This window comes from Mandrillus leucophaeus, unplaced genomic scaffold (genome assembly GCF_000951045.1).
Source record: "Mandrillus leucophaeus isolate KB7577 unplaced genomic scaffold, Mleu.le_1.0 Scaffold460, whole genome shotgun sequence".
Lineage (NCBI taxonomy): Eukaryota > Metazoa > Chordata > Mammalia > Primates > Cercopithecidae > Mandrillus > Mandrillus leucophaeus.
The window spans coordinates 475,764-481,808 of NW_012104921.1; positions in this window are offsets into that span (position 1 = coordinate 475,764).

Here is a 6,045-nt window from a genome sequence, read left to right on the forward strand (position 1 = left end):
CAAAACTGTGTCGTGTGACTATTTCAGTGCAATCATCAGACTTCAGAGCTTTACCATGTACTTGTCATTTTGAATCATCCAAAGTTTTCTGAAATTACTACATAAAGAAATGTGTTTTTCTATAGTAAATATGGTTATTAAAATTGAAAGACTAGAAGAAATATATATTCACACACTTGTGATCCAATGGTTGGGTTCAGTTTTAAAGTATGCCTCAGCTAGAACTGACCAGTTGCTTGTGTTAATTGTTTTAAAAAACACCAGATCCACAACTATTGTATCTGCAGGGATATGTAAAGTGAGGATGTAAGAAAGATCCAAGAATGATTTTTAAATGTTGTGTTAGTGTCAAAAGAAAACACAAAGATACTGCTGTTTTGTGGTTTTGAAGAAGGGACTGTATTTCCAAATTCCAAAGTGGATTTTCCAAATTCCAGTTATTACCATATCTGTGCTTATAGGTGAAAGGAATGACACTAGGCCTGATTTAGCCAAATAGCTTCTTTTTTTTTTTTTCTTAAAGACAGGGTCTTGCTGTGTTACCCAGGCTGGTCTCAAACTCCTAGGTTCAAGCAATCCTCCCACCACAGCTTCCGGAGTAGCTGGGATTACAGATGTGTACCACCACACCTGGCTCACACGTTTTTTAAGGAACCAAAAGCATGTTTGAAATTGCCCAATACTGACTGTTTAAAAGGCAAATTCTCTTCCTATAAGAGATACCTTCTGCTATAATTACTAGTCTCTAAGATATCTATCAGTAGTCAGCTTTTACCAAGACTAGCCTGGCACCAGGGTTAGCAAACTATGGCCTGCTGCGTGTTTTTGAATGGCCTATGGCTAAGCGTGACTTTAAAATTTTTAAATTGTTGGGGAAAAAAAAATCAAAATAATAATATTTTATGTGAAAATTATGAAATTTAAATTTCAGTGTCACAAACACAGCCACGTTCATTCATTTACATGGTTGCTTTTGCACTACAATGGCAGAATTGAGTAGTTGGCAGAGACCATATGGCCCACAAAGCCTAAAATATTTACTATTTGGCCCTTTACAGAAAAAGCTTGCTGAACCCTGGTCTAGCAAGTGACTACAGCAGATAAGTTGATAGCTTTACATAAAATCGGGCAGGGCACGGTGGCTCACATCTGTAATCCCAGCACTTTAAGAGGCCAAGCAGGGTGGATCAACTAAGGTCAGGAGTTTGAGACCAGCCCGACCAACATGGTGAAACCCTGTCTCTACTAAAAATACAAAAATTAGCCGGGCGTGATGGCACATACCTGTAATTCCAGCTACTCTGGAGGCTGAAGCAGGAGAATCACTTGAACCCAGGATGCGGAGGTTGCAGTGAGCCGAGATCGTGCCATTGCACTCCAGCCTGGGCAACAAGAGTGAAACTCAAATAAAAACAAAGTTTACATACAATCGTAGCTGTTTTTGAAATATTAGGAGCCTTCCTCAGAAAAAATCTAAGAACAAGGTAAGGCTGACCAAATGTAACTATGAAAAGTCACTTAAAGCATCTTAGTGAAGTTAGATGGAGACACAGCCTGTAAGTACAGATACGCATGAGTCAAGTGTTCTGAGACATCTACTGGGGTCTCCACCTCAACTGTAAGTTCTTAAATATTGTTTCCTATGATACCTACCAACTATTTTTTTTTCAACTGTTATTCTCTCAAGGTTCTAAAATCTGTGCCAAGATGTAATTCAACTACTATTTTGGTGTGACCCCAAAATTAATTTTGTTCACTCCCTAGCTACTGTGGTGTACCAGTTTCAGCAGTTACCTGAATGTGCTAGTGATTAAGTACCTACCAACTAGGACAGTGTTTCCCAACTACTGTGTCTCAGAAAGGCCTTCGTAGCACTTTGGTCTAGACTGGGCTTTCCCCAGACCTTGGCTACTTGATACAAAGGTGTATCTGTACACACAAACCACTCATTGTTCCCACAGGTTGAAGCCTTCCTTTTGCCTTCCTGAACGAGTCCAAAAACAACTTGGGTTTGGAGTCCTCTATTGACTTTCTGCATTTTTACAGATACAAACCTTGATACTGCAAGTGGATTTTTAGAAGAGGATAAAAAAAGGCTCCATTGCCTGCTGCCCACAATACACAGACAAACCAAACAGAACAGTGCTGAATGATGTGTCTCTGAAATGTGCATTTGGCCAGGCGCGGTGGCTCACACCTGTAATCTCAGCACTTTGGGAAGCCAAAGGCGGGCGAATCACTTGAGGTCAGGGTTTTGAAACTAGCCTGGCCAACATGATGAAACCCCATCTCTACTAAAAATACAAAAATTAGTCCAGTGTGGTGGCACACGCCTGTAATCCCAGTTGCTCAGGAGGCTGAGGCAGGAGAATTGCTTGAACCCGGGAGGTGGAGGTGGCAGTGAGCTGAGATCATGACACTGCATTTCAGCCTGGACAACCGAGCAAGACTCTTGTCTCAAAAAGGAAAAAAAAAATGCATTTATGCATTTATGTCCTATTTTAGAGGCTGGAGTGTCACTGAAGAATGAACTATTGGATCATTCCATAGGCTGGGACTGTATCTTAATATACCAAAAATAGATTTTGGCTGGGCAGGGTAGCTCATGCCTGTAATCCTTGCACTTTGGGAGGCTGAGGTGGGAGGATTGTTTGAGTCCAGGAGTTTGAGATCAGCCTGGGGAACATAGTGAGACCCTGTCTATAGTTAAAGAAAAAAGATTTCTACTTTCTTCACTGTACCTGACCTCCCACCCCTACATGCATGTATATAGACCTCCCTATTCTTGGGGGATAAGTTCTAAGACCCCCAGTGGATATCTGAAACTGAGGATAGTACCAAATCCTATATATATATATAGAGAGAGAGAGAGAGAGAGAGAATGTTTTTTCCTATACATACATACCTATGATAAAGTTTATAAATTAGGCACACTAAGATTAACAATAATGGAACAATTATTACAATATACTGTAAGAAAGTTATGTGGAAGCTGGGCATGGTGGTGTGCACCTATAGCTCCAGCTACTTGGAAGGCTGAGCAGGAGGATGGCTTGAGCCCAGGAGTTCAAATCCAGCCTAACAGTGACCCCATCTCTTAAAAAACAAAAGATGGCCAGGTGTCGTAGCTCATGCCTGTAATCCCAGCACTTTCGGAGGCTGAGGTAAGGAGGATCGCTTGAGCCCAGGAATTCAAGACCAGCCTGGGCAACATATGGAGACCTCGTCTCTACAAAAAATAAGAAAAATTAGCTCAGTAGGGTGGCACACACCTGTGGTCCCAGCTACCTGGGAAGCTGAGATGGGAGGATCGCTCGAGCCCAGGGGGTTGAGGCTGCAGTGAGCCGTAATCATGCCACTGCACTGCAACCTGGGCAACAGAGCAAGGCTCTGTCTTAAAAAAAAAAAAAAAAAGAATTATATATAGATGAATATATATGAATGTAGTCTCTCTCCCTCAAGACCTTATTGTACTGTACTCACCCTTCTCTTGATCTGTCCATCTGGTAACCAAGACAGTTACTAAATGACTGTCAAGTGGGGAGTGTATACAGCATGCCTATGCTGGACAAAGGGACGATTCACCTCCCAGGCAAGATGGAGCAGGACCGAGCAGGACAAAGTGGGACGGTGAAAGATTTTATCACACTACTCAGAATGGCATGCAGTTTAAAACTTATACATTGTTTATTTCTGGAATTTTCTATTTAATATTTTGGGACCTCAGTTGACCATGAGTAACACAAACCACAGAATGCGAAACAGTGGATAAGAGAGGGATTATTGTACATACTTTCGCCTAAGACAGTTGTGTATATTCTGTTAACTGGGTAGCAAAAGCATATAGAAAGGTTTTGGGGGCATGCAGTGCATTACTCTTCTGTAATGACAGTAATTTACTTCAAGACATTGCAGGAGAAGGGGTTAAAGGAGTAAAAGGGAGGAAGAGAAGGATTAATGCCTATCTGTACAGAGACATTTTCTTGCATTCCACTTTTTTTTTTTTTTTTTTTTTTTTGAGACGGAGTCTCACTCTGTTGCCCAGTCTGGAGTGCAGTGGCATGATCTCGATCTCTGCTCACTGCAACCTCTGCCTCCTGGTTTCAAGTGATCCTCCTACCACAGCCTCCCAAGTAGCTGGGATTATAGGCATGTGCCACCATGCCCGGATAATTTTTTGTATTTTTAATAGAGACAGGGTCTCACCATGTTGGCCACGCTGGTCTTGAACTCCTGACCTCAAATGATCTACCCACCTTGGCCTCCCAAAGTGCTGGGATTATAGGCGTGAGCCACCGTGTCTGACTGCATTCTACTTTTAAACTTTGAACTACATTTCATTAACAGTAAGCTTATTAATAAGCAAACCCTTTAAAATGTGGCATAAAAAGACTGGGCACAGTGGCTCAGGCCTGTAATCCCAACACTTTGGGAGGCAAAGGCAGATGGATCACGTGACCGCAGGAATTTGAGACCAGTCTGGGCAACATGGCGAAACCCTATCTCTACAACAAAATACAAAAATTAGCTGGGTGGAGCAGGTGTGCGCCTGTGGTCCCAGTTACTTTGGAGGCTGAGGTGGGAGGATCACCTGCACCCAGGAGGTAGAGGCTGCAGTGAGGTGTGATCACACCAGTGCACTCCAGCCTGGGAGACAGAGGGAGATGCTGTCTCCAAAAAACAAACAAAAAAGGGGGCATAAAAGATAGCTGTAGCGACTCTCAATGTCTGACCACCCATTATCTGAAAGTAATGTTCTCTATAGAATTAATTACATAATGGCACTGTAATTACTAAGTGCCCTTAAAATGAGTATCAAAGGCTTTTACAAACTGGCAAATAAAATTTAACTCTGCAATCTTTGTTAGGTACATGTTATAAAAGTTTTTTTGTTTTGATTTGGTTTTTTTGAGGCAGGGCCTCACTCCATTACCCAGGTTGGAGTGCAGCATTGTGATCATAGTTTACTGCAGTCTCAAACTCCTGGGCTTGATCAATCCTCCCACCTCAGCCTCATGAGTACTTAGGAGTACAGGTGCTCACCACCACAGCTGGCTAACTTTTTAATTAATTATTTATTTATTTTTAGAGACAGTCTCACTCTTGCCCAGGCTGGAGTGCAGTGGCATGATCTCGGCCTACTGCAACCTCTGCGTCCCGGGTTCAAGCAATTCTACTGCCTCAGCCTCCCGAGTAGCTGGGATTAGAGGTGCCTGTCACCATGCCTGGCTAATTTTTTGTATGTTTAGTAGAGACAAGGTTTTACCATGTTGGCCAGGCTGGTTTCAAACTCCTGACCTCAAGTGATCCACCTGCCTCGGCCTCCCAAAGTGCTAGGATTACAGGCATGAGCCACCACACCTGGCTAATTATTTATTTTTTGTAGAGATGTGGTCTTGCTGTGTTGCCCAGGCTGGTCTTGAACTAATGGGCTCGAGGAATCCTCCTACCTTGGCCCCCCAAAGTGTTGGGATTACAGACCTGAGCCACCGCACTCAGACTTCTTTATTTTCGAGACAGGATGGAGTGCAGTGACACGATCATAGTTCATTGCAGACTTGAACTCCTGGGCTCAAGCAATCCTTCTGCCTCAGACTCCCAAGTAGTTGAGACTACAGGTATGTGCCACCACGCCTGGCTAATTTTTGTATTTTTTGTAGAGACGAGGTCTGTGTTGCCCAGGCTGGTCTTGAATTTCTGGCCTCAAGTGATCCTCCTTCCTCAGCCTCCCAAAGTGCAGGGGTTACAGGTGTGAGCCACTGCACCAGCCCCACATTATAAAGATTTTAAAGCTAGGCCAGGAAAGTTCAAGGTTGTAGTACAACATGATCATGCCTGTGAATAGCCACTGCAGTCCAGCCTGGACAACACAGCAAGACCCGCTTCTCTTAAAAAACAAAACAACAACAACAACAACAACAACAACAACAAAAAACACGTCTTGGCTGGGCACGGTGGCTCATGCTTGTAATTCCAGCAATTTGGGAGGCCGAGGTGGGTGGATCACTTGAGGTCAGGAGTTCAAGAACAGCCTGGCCAACATGG